At 32.7% G+C, this 26,579-nt stretch overlaps 1 protein-coding gene across 4 annotated transcripts in view; it reads right to left on the bottom strand.

Moving 5' to 3' along the window:
• The window catches only part of LOC146532291 (zwei Ig domain protein zig-8-like), a 226,182-nt gene that overhangs the window by 21,513 nt on the left and 178,090 nt on the right, over positions 1-26,579 (bottom strand). For 2 of the 4 annotated variants that reach the window (XM_085197251.1, XM_085197249.1), the window contains exon 3: positions 23,776-23,799. The exons of the other annotated variants lie outside the window; for them this stretch is intronic. The gene's annotated coding sequence lies outside the window, so the exon portion shown is untranslated. The remainder of the gene's footprint in view (positions 1-23,775; positions 23,800-26,579) is intronic. 4 annotated transcript variants of the gene reach the window in all.

Genomic DNA, 26,579 nt, shown 5'->3' with positions numbered 1-26,579 from the left:
AATTTTCTTTATATTATTTTACTTTTCCGTAGTATTAAAACTAAACTGGACCTGGAGTACCTGCCAACACATAAACAATGTCAATGTTTTTTTTCACTTTATCTTTACTAGTCTTTCAGAGCTACAAACTACAATTATAGCCGACTTCAAAGAGGAGTAATAGACATGTATATAGATGAACGTATACACGGTAGGTGGGTAGAAACATAATATTAGTTTAGTTTTTATTAAGATATATATTGTATATAGGTATACTCAAAAAGTGTATTAATGCTAGGTAAACAAAATACGAAAACTTCCACTGCTTTTCAATTCTCCGTAATTGTAAGACTTTTTATTTGTTAATGAAGAGCCCATCTTTTGCTGTTGTGACAGAATTTGATTGTAAATGCGGTGGTTCCGGATTCGGTTCCATTTCTGGTAGCAAAACAAAGCATTACGGCGTTTATTTCCGCTACATACGTGCAATGTCTCGAAAATTGAACAAAAAATAGGAAAAAGAGTGTTTTAAAAATAGGTTACCTTCTGCCTACCAACAGAAATTGTAAAGAGGTAACTGTCAGTATGTTGCCTCTAAAGGAAACCTAAATATATAATCTATCTATCTATATACTCGTATATAAAAGGACTTGTCCTCACTGACTGAGGTAAGACGCGCGCACAGCCGTAACCGCTGTGCGTAGAAATGTGAAATTTGGACAGATGTTTACTTTCGTAATCTGGACATCCACTAAGAAGGAATTATAAAAAATTTTAACCCTAAAGGGATGCAATAGGGGTTGAAAGTTTGTATGGGAAAAAAATTAAATCGGCACCGATATTTATAAAATTTGAAATTCAGATTCTTAAAAGTATTTAATTGAACACATGTTTAATGGTTTTCTAGAATTCTTCTCCTAAGGGTGCAAATAAGGGGTTGAAAGTTTGTATGGAAAAATCTTTAAAACGCCACCGATTATTATAAAATTTGAAAATTAGACTCTTAAAAATATTTCATTGAACACATATTTTATGGTTTATTAGAATTTACCCCCAAAAAAAGTAAGCGAAGCTGCGCGCGTCCACTAGTTATGTATAATAAGTAAGAGAAATAATTATATATCTACACAGTACCACAAAAGTCAGCTATTTCGTACAGAGCGATGCTAATTTCGTTCCTAATTATACGAAAATTATAAATTTCACATGTGCTAAGCGTTTTTGTTTCGAAATGTCGTTGAAATTTTAAGCCCAAATAAATATGAATTTCAATTAGCAATATGTTAAAGTGACCTAAGGTACTTTAGTGAGTAAGCCCTTTTTATCTTCACCTATTTCAAATGACCACAGGCCAGTCGTGGCGCAGGGGAACAAAGTGTGACTGTTAACCGATTGGTTATGGGTTCGATCCCCACTCGAGGAAATGAAATATTTATTTATGTTTATATTTCCATTTCTTCGCTCTGGTGTCGAGGTAAAGGGCGGCGTTGAGTTCCGTCATGCAACACGCAATAACTTCAGAAATCGGCGGAAACTGGGGAACGGAGTATCTTAACACTACTTTACGCTGTACCATGCACACAGTAGGCAGAAGAAACCTGGGAACCTATTTGCTAATTTTATTGATAAAGGAAATTTCAGTTTCTTACACTGTTAAGACAAGAGAGTTTCGTCACTCAATACGTAATGTCTTGAATTCGAAATATATCAACACTAAATTCTGTTTACCTTCATGTTCTTTTCACTTTCACGATTTATCCCGCACAGCGCAAAAGAGAAATATTAAATATGCATATAATAAATATTCCAAGAATACCTATATACAGTTTACAGGATATGTGGAATGCAAAAACTGCAGGAATTTTGCAGGTTATTCTAGAAGCGTCAGGAATTTTTATTAACACGACGTCGCTTGTGTTCAGTATAAAGCTTTAACATAATTATACAATGTCATATTATAGTGGCGTAGCGGCATAGCGTGTAAGTGTTAACAAAACGATCGTGAATTCGATTCCCAGTGGAATAAAATAGCAACGGCTTAGAGTTTAAACTTGCTACATCTGTACTTTGTCGTTATGGAGGTACTGGATTTTTTTTATTCCGGTATTGGGAAGTGTATAAAAATTACCTTTATTTTTTTTCATATACTGGATAATATAAATAAATTTTTCGAAATAGTAAAAATCATTTGATAATAGTAATAGTTTTTTTTTAGTTCTTTTTTTTTGTCTCTCTTGAGAATATTTTTCTTTATAGGTTCTTAGCAAGTTTACACACTAAGCTGACCATATTTTCAATTCGTTACTCTGAAATGGTGTATAAGAAACGGAGTGTCTTGACACTAGGTTCATTCTACCTACCCTGCTACAGCGTATTTTTGTGTGTACTAAAAAGTGCTAAAATATTATTTTTTGTTAGACTCAATACACTAAAGGCCGCATTTATTATTCTTTTCTTTAGTAATAGTAAATATTCGCTAAACAAAACACAACGCCCTAATCTCCAAAGATCGCTACAATAGAGCAGGATTGCGTTGAATTGAAAAAGTGTATTAAATTTTTAACTCAAGCTCGTTCTTTTTTTATATTTTTATTTTTGCTGCCGAGTTAATTGAACTACCTTTATTTCTATATAGGTTGTGAATTTTTTTGAAGGTATGAAAATGCTTTAGATTTTTTCTTGTCTTATTTTTTTTATGTTTCATGTACGTACGTGTTTTGTTTCGTTTAAAAATCTTTGAGTTTAAATAAACATATTTAAAAATCTTGGAGCACTGTAGGCAAAATGGAAAGTGGCGTTGTGTCATACGCTATTCCTCATTTTCTCTCGAAACTGGAGGCACTACACGTTGAGTGGCTGAACTCAACGCCGCTTTTGGTCTCGACACCACAGCGAAGAAATATAAAATAAGTGATATAATATTTCCTCGAGTTGGGATCGAACCCACAACCAATCGCGTATACTGGTCACTTGTGCTCATGTACCACGACTGGATTCAAGAAATTATTTCAATGTAACCTTAAATTTAAAAAAAAAACATCAGCGGGAACTAAAGAACGGAAGTATCAACACTGCGTTCCCAGGTTCCCTCTGCCTCAATATATATATATATATATATATATATATATTTATATGTGTATATATATATATATATATATATATTATATATTATGTGTATATATATATATATATATATATATATATATATATATATATATATATATATATATATATATATATATATACATATATATATATATATAGAATACAGCGTATAGCTTAAAAAAAAACAACAAATTATCTAAAAATCAATTGATCATACTTAAAAAAATAAAAGTCTAACAAATTACAACTGTTTTCTATTTGCTTAACTGAAAAATCTTCTTGTTTTTCAATTGAAACAAGTTTTAAAAAACAAACTTTCCCCAGCCACTCGTTCCCCTTAGTTTGACCGTAATCCACTCTGGAAGTTGCCATGGTAAGAGAAAATCGCTTATTCGTTAAGATCTTTATAAGAAAGTCTTAATATTAAGTTTAGAACTGCTTATATCTTATATTAGTTTGTGAAAACGAAGATACTGTAATATATCTACTCATCTCTGATGATTATCAGGGATGAGGAAGGACCATTCGGAAGAATTAAATATAGAAAATGGAGAACGAAAGTGTCTTAATGGGAACAGAGTGTCTAAACACTAAGTTCCAAGTTTCCTTCTGCCTACCCTGCTTAATCTGCTTAATCTGCCTAATATAAATAAAATAATAATAACAAGTTACAACTGTATATTTTGAGAATATGTATATATATACTAGCAATTTTATATTTAAATTCAATGTTCAGAAATCGAACCGAACTGTAAAGTTAATAATAATTTATGCAAGATATTCACTAACTCACTTCTTAGGTCAACACAAAATCAATACAATTGAATAACTAATTCTAGTAACTGACAAATGTAATTAGAAACGTTGCAATGTTGTTAATACAATTTTAAGCTCGACTTTAAGCCTTGTCGTATTGAGACAGCATAATAAATTAAATATTAACTTTATTATTATTTGGTTATTATTATTTTGTAATCGTTATTGGGACTTTTAGTATTAGGAAATTGAATTAGTTAAATCCGGAATTTGAACCCCCCCATGTTTTTTGTTCTTTTTTCAAATTAACTCTACATCTCGCAAGTAGTAGAGTAGGGAGAGTGAGCCTAGTATTAAGACATTCCGTCCCCCTTTAAGCCGAATTCTGGAGGTATTGTTCTGTAGCGGAACTCAACACCGCAGTGTGGCCCGACTAAAAAAGAGATATTTATTCCTGAACACTTTTATAGCGTGTTTTCCGAGATTAAAATTTATTTTCATCTATTCATTCGATGTTTACTTTTTCTATCTGAGATTTTGTCAAATGCAGCAAAACTAGTTAGTTTTATATCTTTTATTTCTTACTCATGTTCGTCCGCTCGAGGGTTACAGTAGAAAAATATTCTTTTAAAATATTACACTGAATTTATTATGAGATTCAGAATTAAAATACTTTTAGCAAAGTGAAGGTTTATTTTCAAAATCTTTCTTTTAACCCTTTTATTCTATGTAATATTTATGTACATATTTAAACTTTTTAATTATATAGCTTCATGTAATAAAAATATTAATTTGTTTATCCTCCTTTGGAAATTAAAAATAATTTCATACTTTTGCTTTTCGCAAGGTACTGAGGGTATAGAACAACTTTAAAAAAAAGAAGTCAATTCGTTCTGTTTTCCACTTTCCGTTAGATTTGCCTTTTGGGCAGCGAAAATAAAAAAAAAACGAAAAAACACAAGGAACAGCGCTAGTTTAGCTTCATCGTCCTCTCGAAGTGGGGAAATTCCTGTAGAATGCAATAGGAGCGGTAGAATGTCGTCTTCACTAAGCTATTTAATAATGGCTCAGAGGCCACTTCATTCCTTATTACTTTGGAGTTCCTGGGTTCCAATTCCGTAAAATATATGCGGTTATACAATTAACCCTTAACTACCTACCATATGTTACTGTCACATAATCCTGATCGTAGGTCTGTGTGACCACAGAATGAAAATATCATTATTTTAAAAGGGATTGTTGGGACACAGTGAGACTGTAAGCACGACAGTGTAAGTTTGATTCCCACAAGGGTATTTATGAAAAAAAAAAAATACATTTCCGAGCGCTAGTTCATAACTGTAGGTCCACTGATAGTATAGCTATTTTGATTATGAGGCGATTTTCATACAAAATACAGAAAAACTAATGCATTATTGCTCGTATCTTTTAATTGCGTTGATTTAAAAGCTTGAGTTCATCTTGATATCTCTTCGAGATCTTGAGATCAATAATCTAGACACACGGAGAGACGGACAAAGTGATCCTATAAGAGTTTAGTTTTCCATTTTTAAAATAGGGAACCCTAAAAGCAAAATAAATCTAAAATCATTTTATACAAACAATTTTGTAAACGTAAATTGATAGGAAAAAGGAAGCTCTTCATCGCATCAACTAATAAGATGAAATCGTATTTGAAACTGTTATAACATAAAAATGTTTGCAAACTTTCTCTTTAAAGTAAATACACTGAAGAATATTATGTTACCTTTCTACAAAACTGTGGTACCGATCATTTGAGTTTAAGAATTTTGTGGGACATTTTATATTGAAAATATTCTGTAATGCTTTAAACGTAGTCGATGAATTAAAAAAAATATATTTGAAGAACTTGTGATTATTTTATTTGCTTTTTTTATATTCCATAAATAATGTTAAGACACTTCGTTCTTAATAAAGCACTTCCGTTATCCACTTTCCGCCGAATTCTGGTGGATTTGCGTGTTTAGTGGTGGAAACTCAACGCCGCACTTTGCCACGATACCAGAGCGAGGAAAAGAAAATAAAATTCATATTTTCAAAAAAAGCTACGCTTCACGCGTCGCGTCACCTATAATTTCTAATTATTATTATGTTTATTCATTAAGTTTTACATTCAATAGAAGTAAGAATCTTTGGTTTAATGATCAGGGTGCTTGAATGGTTTCCAATTCCAACATATATATTTTTTTATACGTTTTCTGAAAAAGTAGTATACTCGTAGTATAGAGAGCCCTTTACCAACAGGGCCACAAGTTAGTCGTTTTTCTTATAAAGGCAATTTCAGCTTATTAGTTTCTTTTTTAAGACCTTAAACTGTGAAATTTTCATTAACAGTTTTATGAAAGCTAAATTGGTGTAGAAAATACCTTTGGGTTGAAGTTTTAATGGGAAAAGTTGGCAGGTATTTCATAATTTTTATAACTGTAACTTCGGGTGTACAGCGCACTACTGGGAAACGTGACGTTGGAATCATTTTCAATGTTTGTATAAAAATATAGATTTTTATCCCAGGAAAGGCAGTAGGAACCTTCTAGGGATAAGACATTCAGTTCTTCATACACCGCCATATTTTCGAGACTTTTAATTGCGAAACAATTTCGTTACCAAAGCGAGAAAATGAAAATAATTTATTAATTCGAGTGGGAATCAAACCCACAATCGTCGGGTATTTTAAAATGAATTCGGGCCGAGTGGATAAAAAGTATATATTAGAAAATTTTGTCATTAAATTGTATAATTCTGAAAACAAATACTCTAACGGTAGCATTTTGAAATCGTATTAGATTTTGCAAAAAAATATTCCATTCTAATTAGATACTTCAACCTCACTCGGCCGACTACTTAATCATTTGTCTACTTAACTGACTAGGGCTCTTCAAAATGTTTCAATTATCGGAATTTTCGACTTTCTAACACGTTTTTATTGGGTCGAGTTAATATGAAAAAAATGTAAGTATTTGAATTACATGCAATTGTTGTATTATTATGAAACTTGAAAATTATAACGACGACAACGAATTTCGTCATTTTATCACGCACCTACCAAATAATTAATCATAGTGTATATATATTTACTCCAAACAGGAACAAAACAGGCGTCCCCTACATATTAGAAACCTTAGCGTTCACTAATAGTAGGTATCAATAGCTATACCGTACAACTTGTAGGAACTTGTCAAACACAATCACCTTCTAATTGGATCCTCTAAACTAGTTCTATTGAACGAGATGCACATATTGATTGAGGTATAGAAAGTTAGATTTCAATTTGAATAATCTATTATAAATACTGTCTTTGTGGTTTAGTGGTTATGTGTGAGAGGTTGCTAGTTCTAGTCCAGGTTGAGACAGTATATTATTTAAAAAAAATAAAAATCAGCTTCACGCTGTATTCCGCACACAGCAGGGTACGCAGAGGGAACCTAGTGTTAAGACACTCCGTTTCCCATTTTCCGCCCAATTAGGAAGCATTGCCTGTTGAGTGGCGGAACTCAACACCGCTATTTGCCTCGACACCAGAGCGAAGAAATGAAAAAATATATGTCAATAAATATATCACTTCCTCGCGCGGGGACAAACCCACAACCATTGTGTTACGGTCACACCTTGTGCTGCTAAGCCACTACGGCCTCAAAAATATTAAATATTTAATTTCCTCGAGCGGGAATCGAATGCACAACCTATCACCTTTTCAGTCACATGCTAGTGCCCCAGCGCTACGACTGCCCTCTATGTCAAATATGTACAAAATAATTTAAAAATAATAAAATGATATATTAAAAATCTGATCTGATTAAATGAGACTTAAGATATTTTACAGTATTCAATAATTCGTATTCCATAGAAACGTCACAACTTTTCATGACAATGGACGTCAAATATTGTTTCTCTAACAAAATTTAGTAACTTTCCTTTTTTATCGTCTTTTGTAACTTATAACAGGCTTGTTTGTTAAACAACTTGTGTTTAATTCGGAATGTCATATAAAAGACTTTTTAACTTTAAGAAATATACTTATAATATTAATGGGATTACTCTTATAGAAGATTAAATATATACAAAAAAACAGCATACATAGTATAGCTTGTTACTACAAACATGATAGTTGTAGGTTCAATTTTCACTCATAGCAATAAGTTATTTCATTCCATCGTTCTGGTAACGAAGAATATAATGAGGAACACTCAACAGGCTATGCCTTCAAAATATATTAGGAAGAAAGAATTTTATATAGATTTAACTTTGAGATTTTGTCTACGTTTTGAGCTTATTATTTTTATTAAAAAGGTAGAGTAAAGTCACTATCTAACATGAAATCTATAAATTGTATAAATCCTCCAAAAATGCAAGGAGATCTAAAACAAATACAAAAAAAACTACTGAAGCGATTTTGATGGAACTTGGAATGTTCTGAGAGAATTTTCACTTTTCATTGAAATCAAAAAAGATTTAGCTTTCTATTTCCGTACAATTAATCGTACACGTTAAAAATTTTACACACCTTGGATGTCTAAATAGATAATCATACTTAAATATCATGCAAAATGTTACTGTTATACAAGTAAGTCCCTGAAACCGTGAAACCTCTTCTTTTGAAATTGGTTAAGAAAATGGTTAGAAAATAGAAAATAAATGAGTATCTTCGTTCTACGTACCTACCTCGTGATGCGAAAGATACATAAAGATTAAAAAATAACATTCTATTCTCGTTCACGAATACCAATTTAAATACATTTTTCCTTATAAAATATTTGTCAAACCTCCCCCCATTCCTCCCCATTTGTCGAACTTGTGTTTAATATTTCAGACAGTATTTCCTCCCCCATCTTATAAGAAAGTGGGACGTGAATTTGCTAACTTATAACAATAAATAAGATAAATCAAAGTATTGTTGTTTTTTTTTTCAACGTTTGTATAATTCTTTTATCAATAAGCGAAGTTGTGGCGCCTTTGGGGCACGTCGAGCTGAAATTATGCGCACGTAGGGCATTTTACTTTTAGCCCTTTATAGAAAAAAGTCTCAGTAGGCAAATACAATAGCTTTCACGCTGTATCCCGCATATAGCAGGGCAGGTAGAGAAAACCAAGTACTAAGACAATTTGTTTCCCACGCACCGCCCTGGAAATGGAAAAAAAATATTTCTCCTAATGAGAATCGATCCCATAACTATCGCATTCATAGCCAGGCATTAAAGCTGAAGCTATCGGGATATCCTGTAGATGTATCGAAAGAGTGAAAGAAAAGGAGAACAGAATAGACGTTCTTAAAATGTAGTGGTGGAGAAGAATTTTTGGTGTATTTTTGACTCTATTTAGAACCAATGAGTCTATCCTACAAGAACATTTTTCTTTTATAGTCTGAGCGCGCGTTCTCTTTCTTCGAACATATCTCTTGCCAGAGAAATAGTTTTATAGAACGGCTTGTAGTTGAAGGGAGAACTATAGGGCATAGGCAGCAGACCACGTGATAGTTCCATTATGCGATAAGCCGACCAAGTGAGGGTTGCCCTTAATGGCCCTCTGTACGAATATACCAGGTAGCGTTGTATCGAATAGATCTCATAGCATTACCTGAGCCTGATTAATGTCCTGAGCCGGTTAATATTTTTTCATTATATTTGTATTTTTTTTCAATAAAAGTTATATAAAAGTTTTTTAAATTTTAATTAGAATTAGGCATGTCGTTTCGAAAGTGTAGATGAATACTAATAGAGGATTTCCTAAAAATCATATGTGAAGGAGAAAAGACTTCATTTTACCATTTATCTACATTCCACACAAACAAGGTAACTCAATAATATTACAATCATGCATATTTTTTATATAATGTATGGATCCTCGTAGCACAGTGAGATAGCGTCTAACTGTAGACGCGACGGTTATAAATTCGATATCCACTTGAGTAAATGATTATAATATTTACATATTTGATATTTCCTTCATATAGTAAGTACACGAAGCGTACACATTGAGTTCGGCCACTCAACACGCAATCTTGTAAAATTCGGTGGGAAGCAGGAAACAGAGTATCTTAACTTAAAGCTATGTAATCTACTATGTATTGAAATAATATATAATTAATACTTATAACATATTTATAAGCTAAATATGACTGCAATGCAGTCAAACGCTTAATGCCTTCCATTCTGCTCGTCTAATGAAGACGTTCATTGTCTTTCTCCAACAATCAAAAGGTGTAATTACAAGTTAGTGCTATCTTAGGTATTATTAGGTATTATTATTGATATAAAATAATTTTCTACCTTTTATATTTCTAGACTACTTTAAAGACTAGATATCATATGGAGAGACGCCGTTGAAACTGTATCGGCAAAAATAATAAAAGCAAATCATAGGCAAATCTAACATTTTACTAAACCCTGACGGGATGATAGTTTAATTTTTTTGCCTTATACAGTTCTGCTTACAGGAGCGTAGGTGTGGTGGAACTCAACGTCAACGGAATTAAGATATTTTAGTTGCAAAGATTTTTTTAGTTTCAAGCTGTATCCTGGAACCTGGGGAAAGTGTTCAGACACTCCGTTCACATTAAGACATTTTCTTTCTTACAAATTCTGAAGGCGTGTTGAGTGCCGGAACATAACGCTGTGTTTTGCCTCGTGACTAGTGAAAATATTAAATACTAGTGGCCCGCGCGCGGCTTCGCCTGCGTAAACTACGTTATTATTAATTTCTGTCTCCATGAGTACCTACGTCCTATAAGTGACGTCCATGCAAAATTTGAGACTCCTAGCATTTGTAGTAACCAAGTGTCATACAAACTTTCAACCCCAAAAACAACCCCTTAGAAGTCGAATATTGCAAATTCCCGTCTTAGCGAGCACCTACGTCCTATAAGTAACTCCTATGCAAAATTTGAGATTCCTAGCACTTGTAGTTTCTGAGATTTCGTGATGAGTGAGTGACCTTTCGATTTTATATATATAGATTTCATTTCGTACAGTGGCAATCGAACCCACAACCGCCGTTTACAGTTGCAGGCTTGTGCCTATGTGGCACGACCACCTCAACAACTAATACATAAATATACTATATTTATATGCAATTTATAATATAAAAATCTTAATCAAAATATTTTAAAAGGAAATTATTTCATATAGCAACCATTTTTATTACAAAACTTTAAACAAAGAAAGCTCTTTATAGAACAACTGTCTCAAGAAATTTCATACAATGTCCAGTAAAAGATCGCACTTTCTTAGCAGTTCTTTAAAACATCTATCATAAATCATGGGAAATATTCATTTTTCGTCGTCTTATAAAAATATTTAATATATCACACAATTTTACATAAAAAAACTTTTTATTTTAAATGTTTTTAAAGCATAAGCAAAGAGAGACTAGTCTCGCAACTCTCCACTCTCCGTTTAATTTTTATTTTAGAAATATTTTTTTAGTAGTTTATAGAACTCTAGCTTAGTGCCTTGAATATAATTAGGCTAGACAAATGGTTTTTTCTTCAAACAAAAACGAATCCACTACTACCGCGTGTGCACCTTCAACTACGCCAGGAGGTCCAGAGGGCCTACAATATTCTTCGACATTAAAAATATTTTACCCCATCTTGAATTTCCATTACTGTCAGTTGAATGGCATTAAAAGAATTTTTGTATATAAAATGCCTAAAGTAAAACCGTAGTGAGATATTTTTATATCTTTATAGTGTTATCTTTTGAACATAGTTATCTTTTGGTAAGCCTTTTTCGCATAATAATAATTATAGTTTTATTATCTAAATTCGCATTATTATTTAGCAGCTAGTTGAGTTCCACCATCCAACATGGAATTTCTCCGGAATTCATCGGATAGGAACGGAAGTGTCTTAATGGGAACGGAGTGTTTTAACGCTAAGTTCCCAAGTTCCCTCTGTCTATCTTGCTATATGTGGGATGAAGGAAAGGCTTTATAAGTATGTCCAAAGCAAAGAGAATTTCATTTCGAACCACTAGTTCCTGAGATTGGTGCTATAAACTAAACCAACTCTTCAGCTTTGCTCTTCTAGCTAGCCAGCTAGCTTGCTTTCCTGCACTCACCCTGTATCACAGAAAGCGAATCTTCTGTACGTACAGTCAACAAAAAAAAAAAGACAATATTTACAGTAGTAACAAATAGTACTCAAATGCACATAAAATATTATTTTATACAGTACGTTCTGAATAAAACAATGGTATAAAAGACTTTTGGTTTCGAATGGGCCCATTATTTAGACAGTCTTACGTTGTACGCCAGCGCGGAGCATAAACACGCGACAATCGTTGTTTCTATGTTTATTCTATTCAAATTCAATACCACTATTGAATGACGTTATGTCATGAATACCTCGGGAACTTATAAATAGTGAGAGATATTCTATTCATATATGTATGTACATATGAGGCCAGTCGTGGCGCAAAGTGGGTGGGTGGTGTGGTTTTGATTCCCAATTGCCTCCTGAATACGGTGGAAAGTGGGAGCGGTAGTGTCTTAATAGGGGCGTTAGGTTCCTAGGTTCTGAGTTCCTACCCTGCTATGTGCAGGATATAGTGTGATGCTACAAAAAAAATAAAATAAAAGCCTTTCCTTGATATGTCAAAGAAAATTTTCAGTGTTAAGTAATAGGTAAATGAATATAATATAAATAAGTGATTTTAGATTACAGGTAACGCTGAAAAAAAGAATGTATAGATTAAAAACACAATGAAATTGTCTATTGAAAGAATCTCTTTGTTCCCCTTAAACATACTCAGAAAAACATATTTCAACTTTATCTCTACCATGTAATCGGCTGTAACAATAACAAAAATAATTCATCGTCGCTATTTAAATACAAAGTTCCCCACAATCTCAGCGGCAGGAACCTTAATGTAAAATCGATACGTAAAAACGATATAATGTACTTACACGATCAAAGCAAATAATATTTTGAGGCAAGATTTCCATACAGCTAATGTATGATACATATAATAGGGGACCAAGGATCGCTCCCTGCGAGACCCTTTTAGTTGAGAGCTATAAATCAGTCCCTAATGGAGTGTGGTTCTTCCTAGGTTTGTGTGTATAATATTTCAGAATTTCTTGACTGACCGAGGAACGGATCTAGGACTGAACGACATGAATCTTAAGTGGGTAAGATATTGTCAATACTGTAGGGCGAGTTATTGAGTATTAAAATTTATGTTTAATTATATTTAAAACAACTTCATGGTTGTTTCTTTGCAAATTCTGGGTTCGATTTCTAATCGGGGTAATGATTTATTTCCATCTCTTCGTTTAAGTAATAAGGCATGCGCGGCATTGAGTTCTGCTATTCACCACGCAATGTCTCGAAAATTAGGCGGAAAAATTGTAATAGAATGTTTAAGGCACTTGAATAGTGAGTGATCATTAGAGTGAGTGCCTGTAACACTAGATTCTCTCTGCCTACTCAGCTATATCCGGAATCTAGCGAGAAGCAAAAATAAAGTATAAATAAATTAAGATTCATATAATATATTACATAACTCCCAACGTTTTTGTGAAAGCTTTATTAGAATAAAATAATAAGAAAATATTATCTTACTTCATCGGCCTTCATCAAAAAATTGTCAATCAAAATTTATTTATAAGAAAAGAAAAATCCATAACAACATAAATAAGACGTCTCACAAATAAATCATGTTCAAAGATTTTCCGTAATTTTTGCTAAATTCAACTGAAATAGAATTGATTGAAAGAGACATTTTAGATTTTTACCTGATAGAGCCCAATCAAAAACATATTGTATTAAATAGATTTTTTTTAGCTTTTTGCTGTATATCGCGCATAATGGGGTATGCAGAGGGAACCTGGAAACCTCGTGTTGAGACACTCTGTTCACGCTCCCCACTTTCCGCCAAAATCCGATTGCAATGTGTGGTGAGTGGCAGAACTCAACAGCGCGTTTTGCCTCGTTACATGAGCGATGAAATGAAAATATTAAATATTTAATTTCCTCGAATGGGGATCGAACCCACAATTTGTCGCATTTGGTGCCACGTCTAGCCTCTATACTAATACTAAACTATATTTTAAGTAGTCAATTTATCAAATAAAAATAATAAAAACTTTAAAGACTATTAAAACAGTGAAGACGAATCTTCAAATAAACCGAATGTTCATTCATAAAACGGAAAGTTTAACGCTTAAATACGAAAGAACTCCTAAAGTGTCTTTACAAGAGAGGTAATGGAACGACTACCTAAAAGATGTTTCATTATATAACACTAGTTGCTGCCGGCAACTCCGTTTACGTGGGACTCTATGATGAAAAATGAAAAATTATCCTTTTTCTCACCGTGTCTTAGGGATACAAGTGAATTGTGTAGAATTAGGTTCTCAGGTTCCCTCTGCCTACCTTGCTATATATGGGATACAACGTAATAAAAAAAAAATCCATTTTCCACTCCCCGTTACAAATTTGGAATGCCGTCTATTATTTAATACTTCGATTCATGATAAAATAATCAAAAGTGTATACTAGAATTCTCAATTTTTATTACATTGTTTTGTAAAAGATTTATGTAAAAAAATTAAAATGGTGTAATATACGGTTCTGTTTGCCTACAAAAAATAAATGGAAGATAAGTTAATAACAAAATACATATTATAAACAAAATAAATGTAAAAAAATATACTTCTTTCCCAATTTAATATAATCTTTGGTTCATGAACCGTGGATTAAATTTAATTGAATTGGAAACAATCCTTATCAATTTTTCGCTTATTTGCTTTCGTTAGCTTAAAAATAATATCGGGGAAGGCCATTAAATTTTATTTCAATAGGTCGAATTTTGTTTATTTATTTTTAAATCATCATATATGACCTAGTGGTAGGTCATTCCGTTCTGCATTTTATTTTTATTTTGGATACGTCTCCTTGAATTAAATAAAAAAGTAAATAAAAAAACGTAATGATCGCCGTGATTTGCCGTGACACCGTATGTATATGCCGTGCTCTAGTGTCGAGAAGTGTCAAAAGGCGGTGTTGAGTTCTGCCACTCAACATGCGATGCCTCCAGAATTCGGTGAAAAATAGGGAACGGAGGGTCTTAAACACTAGGTTCCTTTTGTCTACCCTGCTGTACGTGGAATACAGCGTAAAGTTACATTTAAAACGCGCGGAGCGCGTGCCAAGTTTCTGGGTTTCAGAACTGGCGAGCAGCACCGTGTGTTATTTTACACGAACCATTTGAAGCCACTTTTTACCTATTCGTAACTCAAAAACTATTCCACCTAAAGCTGTCATATTTGGCTCAAATATTTAGACCCCCTACCTGTATACGTGCATAAAATTTCATAAATACAGCTCAAACAGTTATTTAGATAATGACGTCCAAAAATCGTAAATTTTTAGGGGGGTGACTGACCTATAGACCTTAATGTTAACCAAGTTCCAGATGATCTAGAATGGTGAAATTTAGCATCCGGTTAAGTAATTGGGTGTATGTCAAGGGAAAAATCCGAAACTAGTATTTTTTTAAATATTTTCTTATAATTTTTCAATAAATAGATTCAATTAGGAACATTTACTTATAGCACCTGTAATGAAAGCATAGCAATCAAAGTTAATGATAACTGATTTTTAGGCATAGCGCCTGCCAACAAAATAAGAGCAATGCATTATTTATATATATTTGCTTTTATTTATGTCACACGTTAGTAAATATTTTATTTGTTTTGTAGACTAACTTCACTATTACTTACGTAAGCCATCTCAAACAACACGATGCTTTCAAGTATATTTTAAGATAAGATATGTCTCCATTTGTAGCTGAAAATGACTCTAATTTATGTCCTGAGAAAGCCTGTCATCATGTGGACTTCAAGGGCTTCACGTAAAAATATAAAAATATAATAAATGGATTAACATCCTTCATTATTATTTATTACTAGCGGACGCGCGCAGCTTCGCTTGCCTATTTAAGGGTGAATTCTAATAACCCATAAAACATGTGTTCAATGAAATATTTTTAAGTCTAAATTTCAAATTTTATAATAATCGGTGGCGTTTTAAAAATTTTTCTATATAAACTTTCAACCCCTTATTTACACCCTTAGGGGGTGAATTCTAGAAAACCATACAACATATGTTTAATTATATACGTTTAAGAGTCTGAATTTCAAATTTTATGAAAATTTATGAATATTTGCACCCCTAAGGGTTCTCTCTAGGGGAGGAATAATAAGAGGGGAGAATTCTAGAAAACGATGAAACACGTGTTCAATTAAATACCTTTAAAAATATAAATTTCAAATTTTATAAAATTCGGTGCCGATTTATTTTTTTTCCCATACAAACTTTCAACCCCTATTTCACCCCTTTAGGGTTAAAATTTTTCAAAATCCCTTCTTAGTGGATGTCCAGATTACGAAAGTAAACATCTGTCCAAATTTAACGTTTCTACGCACAGCGGTTACGGCTGTGCGCGCGTCTTACCTCAGTCAGTGAGGACAAGTCCTTTTATATATATAGATTATAAAAAAGATACATTTAAAAATATAAAAAAACCACTCTTCCGAGGGCGGGACAAGGGTCCAAGCCATCGGTGGCTAGGGCTCCAGAGAGAGGAACCTCCGCACAATACGTGCCGTCTCAAGTAATACTGCCTTCTGTATCCGGTTCTTGATCCAACAGCTAAGCGATAGCCTCTTAAGGTGTTGGTCGAGGCTTTTCGCTATTAAACCGTTAACCGAAACCACTATCGGCACAATGATAACAAATAACAAATTATTATAACAAATTATTATTACAATATTTAAGTACTAAGTCCTATAAGGGTTCTGTTTTATTGCTTTCGAGGTACAGAATCCTAAAACAGAAAAAAATACACTAAAAAATAAATATAAATAAAAGCTTTTAACACTAGAAGCGCCCCCGTCCCATTTTTGATCCAAACGCAAGTTTGATTGTATATAACTTTTTTATTTGTTAATTTATGTAGATGAATTTTTTTTACTATTACCAATTTTACACCTTTATTTAATTAAAGATATAAATAATTTTATAGCAGTCATACTTTTTGAAAAAAAATTAGATTTACCTAGAACTGCCGCTGGGTCATTTTTGTCCCGCCATTATTATTTTGTTATTTGAGGGTATAATTTGACATATTTTCATGCCTCGGGGACGAGGTGGAGGTGAAAGGGCGATGCGGGGGCGGAAAAAAATTGAATAGTAGGTTTAGCAGTCAATGCCTAAGTTTTTAGGGTTCTGTAGCTTTTAAGGAAAAAAAACCCTTATAAGATCATTTTTTTGTCCATCCGTCTGTCTGTGCCTTTATTTCAGGAATGCTTGGAGAAATCGAGTTGATATTCATATGAGTATATGAATATCAACTATATGACGATCTACAGTCCCCTAATTTCCTGAAAAAGCACCCTTAAAAATTTGTCAATGTTCAATGTTTTGTCGCAATGTTCATCATCATCATCATCATCTGTGATGTATCACTGATGAAGAATATATTAATGCATTACTTGGCCTAATAATAATATTAACTAATTTCAATAACTTATAATTTTGTAAGAGTTATTCAGTTAGTTGTCACGACCTTAGAACGTATTTGAAATATTTGATTCTTTCTTTGTGTTTTGTTTTTTGGTACTTTTATGTTTGTTAAATAATAAGAATTGATTATTAAAGATGGTCTACATACTTTACGATTTATTTTAATAATATTTTTTTTTGTATTATACCAACAATCAACATAATAAGTAGAATGGGACAAATTTGTCACGACGGCGGTTCTAGGGGGGTCTCAATCTTCGGCACTTCTAGTGTTAAAAAGTAATTATATTGATAGAAATATATATAAAATTTAATAATAATATACTATCTGTAAGGTCAGTCGTGGCACAGGGGCATAAAGAGTGACTGTAAAACCTGACTGGTCACTGGTTACTAGTTACTGAGTGTTTTAACACTAGGTTCTCTCTGTCTACTCTTCTGTGTGCGGGATACAGAGTGAAGCTGATTTGATTTTTATTTTGAAACATTGTCAGCCTACCAGCTATCTTAACAGAAGTAATTATAAAGTAATTATTAACAGTAAAAATTTAAGTAATTGTTAATAAAAAAATAAGAGAAAAAAAGAGAAAATTAAAAATTACTTAAACAAAATAATAAAAAAAACAAAATGTGGTGTCGTGGGACACCAGTTAGGAACGAAGTTCGACGAACGACGAGTCCTTCGGCTAATGTAGAATCGACACAAATTGCAAAAAAAGTCGTGCTCAATTTTATGCAGGTTTTCTTGATTTTTCTCTTAAATTTGTTTTTATTTAAGTACAAGAAAGTATTTAGAAAATTCAGTATTTTAGGAAATAATAAATTACTTAAAATAAAAAAACATCGTAATTCAAATTATCAACTAAAAAAAGAAAGAGGGAGAAAGAGAAAGGTATTATACATTACTCGTCTGTGTATGCGACTGTCGCGCCTGCGCACGTCTCATTTAACGGTTTTATTCCACGCATTTTTCTTACGGTTTTACTATCACATTTTTTTCAGTTCGTTCACGCAGCGAAATCCCTATCCCTTCCAAACCTGCCGTAAGGAACTTCGTTCCAATAAATAAATCCGCTTTACGGTGTATCCCACACATAGCGGGGTAGACAGAGGGAACCTAGTGTTAAGACACTCAGTTCCCCTCTTTCCATCGAACTCTGGAGGCATTGCGTGTTGAGTTATTCCAACAAAATAATAAAATTAGAAAAAAATAATCATAAATTTATCAGATTTCTAAACGCAGCATACATTAATTACTTTATAATCTGACAACTGTCATTTAATCAACAAAATAAAAACTATAGTCGAGATTCATAGATATATATAATCTAAATTCATATATAATTAAATATCATCTTAAGAGTAATAAAACATAATATTATTGACTATAATAAAAAAAGTAAATACCTAATTATATTAGATACATTTTATTGTACGAAGGCGCTCATATTTTAATGGTTTTTTTGGCCTGGGTTTCATGATTTTACTGGTTTTAGGAACACTTGTGAAAACGGCAGAGAACGAAGTTGACCTTGGGATCATATCAATTCAGATTGGTACCGTCAGCACTTAATAAACTTATTGTTTATATTTTTTCTAAGACATGTTGAACAATGAGTCGTTCAATAGAATTGCTTGTGGGTGAAACAAGAACCTTACACCGAATTGTTCCAATGCCTCCCGATGGGAGCTGTCTCTTCCATGCTATTGCATATTCTTTGTTTGAGCGTATTGATATACAACAAACTAATAAATTGCGCGAGACTATAGTAGAGTACGTATGTCGTCACTGGAATGATTTAAGTATCTACACTAGCGCTCGAAACGGGAATCCTTACTCTTCTAAAGAAGACATGCTTTGCTTAACTACGTACGGAGCTACTTCCGAAATAAAGGCTGCAGTAGATTTGTACAATATTAAGATAGAAGTGTATTATCACAATGGTGTCCTACTTGGTTTATTCGGTGAAGAGAAATGTCCTATGAAGCGCTTACTCTAAACTATGTTTTAAAAAGAGCAACTCTTGAGTTTCTTGCTATAGTAGCTTCCTATAGGAAAAGTACTTGTAATGGCCAAATTGAATAAAGAATATTTTGATTTTGATAACATTATGAACCTTCCTACTTATAATTTCTGTACAAAAAGTAATGATATCCCATCAAAAACATAAATGTAAAAAGAAAGCCAAGTTCTGTAATAAAACGTATGCTTTCAGCGATAAAAGAAGTGAGATGTAAATGTATGCCAAGTTCAATGGTCAGTCCTGAAATTTATTTTTAACAATATAAAATATTTTATAACAACTGAAAATGCCCATTCTTCTTACAACTTGGAGATTTCATTTATGTGTAATATCTGACTTGGCTAGTTTTCAAATTAATTTACATCGATATTAATGAATGTATTCAAATTCTATTCTATTCTATTCAGATTCTATTGTAAATTCATATGAAAACTAGCCAAGTCAGATATTACACATAAATAAAGTCTCCAAGTTGTAAGAAGAATGGGCATTTTCAGTTGGTATAAAATATTTTATATTGTTAAAAATAAATTTCAGGACTGACCATTGAACTTGGCATACATTTACATCTCACTTCTTTTATCGCTGAAAGCATACGTTTTATTACAGAACTTGGCTTTCTTTTTACATTTATGTTTTTGATGGGATTTAGATTTAAACTATAAAACAATATACGTTTCAAAACCACTTTAAAATTCATATTTTCATAGCAATAAGTACTTATAAGGACTTCCAAGCAGCTTTTATACCGTTTTCCTCATACAAATATGATACGAATATTACAAAAGAAAATAAAAAAAAATACACGCTAGGTAAAACGTCGTCATCGTCTTCGAAGAATTACTAAGTAAGCTCCAATTTGTCTTTCATATTACAAAAATCACAGAACAAATGTGTATTGTTGCTACTACTGTTTCATTCATTATTAAATTCTGTAATATCTTTATTATCTTTCGTTTGTCTTTAGTATTATGTATGTTTATGTTTTAGTTGAAATGATTTTTATTGTCAATGAGACCATTTGCGGCGTTGAGTACTGTAATTGCATGTGTATCGAATTCATTATGGATTGAGTCGGGTGTTTTAACACTAGGTTCTTTTTGCCTATCCTCTTTTGTGGTACCTAACCACAAAACAGCATTTAGCGGTACACAGAATTCAGCGGAAAGTAGGGAATGGACTGTCTTAACCTAATAGGTTCCCAGGTTCCTTTGCTTACAACTTAACTAAAAATCATTGAGTATTTTATGATATACTTAAGCTAATCGCATCTAGCATTTACTTACCTCAGAATGGTAATTTTAGTTCGGATGTCTTCTGTCTAGACAGTCGAAGCCAATCTTTTTTATATCTTTCTCTAACTTTGTATTATTTGTAACAATTGTATATACGAAATTACTTCAATATATATTTTTTTGGAAGATTATCAAAGCAAAAAAAAAAACAACACATGACTTTCATGTAATGCTATATTGTAGAGTTTTCAGTTACTTAAAAAATAAATCTCAAAAATCGAATAATCGTTTCCATAAACGAAGTTGTGAGAAATTAATTATATAATTCTACAGGTATTTGTAACCCAAACCGATACCGATACAGTTGTTCTTATTACCGTATCCAGATCTTAAATTAATAGTTATATCAGTAATATTCCTGCCATTATATCGAAAAAGAAAAATTATATAAAAATACCATCTCATGTATATAATTTTAGGAAAAAAGCCAAGGAATGTCCACCAAAACCAATTTACGACGTTTATCTTATAAAACAACGAGGGTTAGCGATTTGCATAACACGATTTTGTACGGATCTACAGTGTGGCCGTTGTATTTATAGAATATAAATATTTCTTTTTAGTTTTACACTGTATAATACAAATAATAGGGCAGGGGGAACCTAGTGTTAACACACTCCGTTGCCTACTTTCCATCCAATTTACTAGACGTTGTAGTTAGCGAACTTAATGCTGCATTTTGTCTTATTACTAGAGCAAATAATTAATATGTCTATAAACGCGACTGGTTGTGAGTTCAATTTCTACTTGAGGAAATAAAACATTCATTTAAATTTATGTTTTCGTTTCTACGCTGTGGTTTACTTAAAAAAAATATATAAAATTTTTACATGATTTCCATCCACACACAAAAATTTATGTTCATGATAAAATTCCATATCAGATATTCTATATGCTTATAAACCTTATTATGTCAATAAATTTTAAAGTACCTTCTATAAAACTTTATTTCAAATTTAGTTCCTCGAAGAAGAATTTCTTAGAAAAATTGCTTACTCGTTTATTCTATAAATCAGTAACAACGGATACATAAATACGTAATATGTACAATGGAATAGACCATCGTAGCGCAGTTGTCTCACTGACTGACTAAACGCGATGATTGTGGATTTGTTCCTATTCGGGGTAATGATTATATTTATTTGAGGCCAATCGAGGTGTAGGCACAAGCACGCGATTGTAAACACGATAGGTTGTGAGTTGATTCCCACTCGAGGAAATGAAATATTTAATAATTAGCTTTACTCTGTATCCCGCACACAGCAGGGTACGCAGAGGGAACCTAATGTTAAGACACTCTGTTCCCCACTTTCCACCGAATTCTCGAGACATTACATTTTGATTTGTGGAAACTTACAAAAAATTCTAATACCAGAATGAAGAAATTATTCCCCTGAGTGGGAATCGAATCCACAACCGCCGCATTTACAGTCAGAATCAATATTAAATATATCATAAAGTCTCTGTGAATGCAAATTTACTGAAAAAGTCAAATGTTTCAGGTTTATTTGCCAAAGTGAAAAGGCAAATGAATGAATCGTGTTCGAAATCGTCGAGATCGAGCTTGCATCTCAAACAACGTGAGTTCAGTTGTTAAAATTGAAAAAACATTTTCAGTTTTTCAGAAATAAAATGAACGTTTTTGTTTTTGGAAAATTACAAAAAATTGAGGCCGTTATCATTTCGACAGTTTGCGACGGTCTTGGATTCCATTGCCATTCGGGGGGAATAAAAAATATTTTTATATAATCTCTCAAAAATTGGGCGAAATATACGGAACGGAGTGTTCTTTCTCTCTGCTATGTGTGCTAAAGTATAAACTTTCTCAATCATAGAAATTGAACCTACAATTATCGCCTCTCCATTTAACACTTATCAACCACACCAGCACTGTGTCATTAAATTATATTTTATCCAAAAATAAGTCCGGAAGGCATTTTCCTATATTTATAGTTGTATAAGAAGGGTCTGATCTAGTTTACTACGGTTATTCGATATCGAAATGGAGTATTTCATTTTCGTATGAAAATTGGATATATTTTGCGATGTATATTTAAAATTGTAAAAACTTAAATTGTAGCTTATATAAATTTTTATTTTTTAGCTTCATTTATTTTTTTTAACTTGATTATTTTTCTGTATATAACAGGGTAAGCTGAAAAAATCAAAGTATCAACACATTTCTATAATAATTTTTTACCCTATTTCGAGATATTGTGCGCTACGTGGCGGAACACAACGCCGAGCAAATCCGCAGAAAAAATCATATGTTTCTTTCTTCATATTTAAAGAATACACATACAGTATATAGGTTGGGATAGATGGTCCATACCACATATCTTAACCTCACAAAATCCCGCCAGATCTAAATTTACACCCTCGTTCATTCACAATAAGAATATTTTTTAGCTTCACACACACTTTCATTTAGGAAACCTGGGAACCTAGTGTCAATACACTCCGTTCTATATCGACTTTCGTCCCCCAATTTACCCCCCAATTATGGCGGCACTGTATGCTAATAAGAATAATGACAATATAAATATCAGAAGCAATCCACTTTGATGTTTGACGGTAGCTCGATTTAAATGAGTCCGTTAAAACCTTTGAAACTCTCTTAATATTCATCTGTTTGTGAATTCAGATATGGGCGCCGGCGAAATTGTTTCTATTTGGAGTATTCCAAATTGACTAGCGGAAACACCTGATTTTGTCAGTAATCTTCTTATAATATAAATATATATAATTATATATACTACCATAATAGAAGTTCAAGATAAGGTCGATAAGTGAATCGGATTATCTCTAATTGGATAGATTTAAAACTCGTGCAACCTATTTTTAAAATAAAAAATAAAAATATTAAAAGTTCAGAAATTAAATACTTAATATTTTCATATCCTCCATCTGGTAACAATGCAAAGCTCGGCGCTGAATTCCGCCGTGAAAAGTGGGGAACGGAAATGTCTTAAAGGAAACAGGGTGTTTTAACATTAGGTTCCCAAGTTCCCTCTGTCTACTCGCAACGTGCAGGATGCATTGTGAAACTTAAAAATCATAAATAACTAACCTCTATGCAGTGGTAGAAAATGATCTGAAAACAAAAATATTGTATTTGAGATGTGTGGTAAAAATATAGCTAAAAAAATATAATTTCAATAAGTAAATTCTTAAAATATATATCCTATATCTTATAAAACAAAGTCGCTTTTCGTGTCTGTCTGTTGTTTCTAACTCTTCTTCTTCTAAACCACCCAACGGATTTTATTGCGGTTTTCACCATTAGGTCGAGTATTTTTCGTAGAAGGTTTATATATAGTTTATTATTTGTACATTCTTATGTAAATTAACATAAATACGAAAAATATGAATAAAGTCCTACCCGCTGAGACATTTTCGCGCATGCGCTGCTTTAATGGTAAGTACTACATGAAAAAAATGTACTGGAGTATTGTTCCTCTTAATGAGATCTACAAAAAAGTCCGCGAGAGCATATTTTTATCTTTTAAGGATAACGTGTAGTGATCATAATTCTGTCTAAAAATAATAATTTCAATATATTTTTTATTGTGAGGGATATTTTTCCATAATGGTATTAATCCTTATCCTTTAAAATACTTTATTAATTTTCTACGTTAAACGAAGATAAAATTTGCGTTTTACACAATTTCGAAATTGCGAATAGTTTAAGAGAAAAACGCATTTAATTGTTGACACATCACGTCGTTGACACTTCAGCAGTATCGACTCAAGTTTTACTTATCCCTTACTCTCAGCATATAAATAAGTATATTAGTTACGTTGGCCATTTAATGTAGATCAAAACTGTCTTTACTGTTTTTCATTTTAATAAGTACTTTAGAAGTTGTTACAATATCAAAAAATCCTTGCTGCGAAACGGCTCGCCACTCGCCATGCGTCCGCCGCGCCCGCCTGCCTTACACGCATCGGTGGTTCAGTGGTAGAATGCTCGCTTGCCACGCGGGCGGCCCGTGTTTGATTCCCGGCCGATGCATTCTATTTAATTTTCCTCACAGGCAGCCACGTAGTGCTTGCTTTTCATCAGGGACAGAATACCCTCTTCAGCATTAACCACAAGCAAAAAAAAAACCCGCCTGCCTTTATAGCAACAAAGATTTAGATGCGTTTGCACGTATTGGATAATTAGAGTTGAATGTATTATTTCAGCGCGATATATTTTTTGTAGTAGTTATTAGTAGGTAGGCTTTTGTTTATAATTTCTTCCGTTTAAAAATAGTCATTTAACTATCTAAAAATAGTCATTTAAATATATTTTAATAAGTACTTGAAAAGATTAGTAGCACAGATTTAAAATTACGGTACCTACTAAAAAATCCTTGCTGTGTAAAACAATTGGAAAATCCTTATTGAAACTACGAAAATGCGGGTTGCATTAGGGTTTAATTAATTTTCACATTATATTAAGTGCTTTGCAAACATACATTATATGAATAATCCAGTAGTAAAAGCGGGCGAAGCCGCAAGGGGGTCGCTAGTTTTTAATACAAGTACAAGGCAAATAATCGCCACTTCCGGCCCGTAATATCTGGACATCTTAAGTGGCGGAACTAAACGACGCACTTTGTCTTTGAAACGAAATGACGAATTAAAATTAATATATTCCCCTAAAGACAAATCGAACCTACAATCGTCGTGTTGACAGACGAATATTATCGCTAGGAAATTTATGATATTTATCCAAAATCATCATCTTCTGAAAACTTTAACAGTATCATAAGTCAGAAACTATTCTCAGTAACGTCCATAAAAGCTATAAAAGTAGTTTCGATGAAGCCATCTTCGTGTCCCCAATTCCAAGGATATCACATGATTGGAAAGCTCGTCCAAAAAGCTATATACTGTATCATTTTGTTGCTGTATTCTGCATGTAAGAGGATCAGCAGAGAACACCTGGGAAACTAGTGTTAAGACATTCTGTTCCTATTAAGACGATTTCGTTCTCCATTCCCACTGAAGTCCTGGGGCTTTCCGTGTTGGGTGACGGAACTCAGCGCCGCTAACCTCATTACCAGAGTAAAGAAATTAAATGAGTGTGAAGCTATTCTATATTAAAAAGGACTACATTTTAAAATTCTCACAGCCTACTCAAGCACGTGTTGTAATTAAGTAAAATAATATAATATATAAATAATTAACAGGTCTTTATATTTCAAACAAGTCAAGAAGTATTCAAGAGCTGAACGAAATATTAAACTTTAATTAAAGTATAATATATAACTTTAAAACTCCATCCAGAATATTGTGAACTTGAAACGTCCTCCATACAATGAACGTCTCCATTTTACTTTGTAATCTATATGTTTTATTCATATTGCGTGAAACTGATATTTAGAATAGATATTCATTATCGACATTATTGAGATGTAATTTAAATTTGAGAAGTAAGGCTAGCCTAAAATACGTTTTGAATTCTTATTGTTAGGAATAGTAAGCAGAGAGGGATTATTTTTTACGTTCTGTAATTCTTAAAGAAAAAAATTCGGGATGCTGAGAGTTAGAAGCCAGTGCAAGGTGCAAGGGCGCAAGCGTGGGACTGAAAGGGCGACAGGTTGTGGGTTCATTTCTTTTCCAGGGAATAAAATGTTTTCGCGTTGGCATTGAATTCCTTCAAGTAATGGCAAAATTCGGCGGAAAGTGGCGAAACGGGTACTAATCACCTACTACTAAGTCTAAGTTCCCAAGTTTTCTTTACGCTCTCTACACGTTCATTTATTTCATCATTCATCAACATCTTCAGAGATTCACAACATTATCCTTCAAAAATAATGATTTCTTTCTGATATTCACATTGTAGTTCCACCATCGCGAGCCCTACATTTTATACAAGTGGCT

This window comes from Heliconius melpomene, chromosome 14 (assembly GCF_056956725.1).
Source record: "Heliconius melpomene rosina isolate 202511_hmr_F chromosome 14, ASM5695672v1, whole genome shotgun sequence".
NCBI lineage: Eukaryota > Metazoa > Arthropoda > Insecta > Lepidoptera > Nymphalidae > Heliconius > Heliconius melpomene.
Note: the sequence above shows the minus strand (reverse complement) of the source record. Positions and strands in the feature narration are given on the sequence as shown.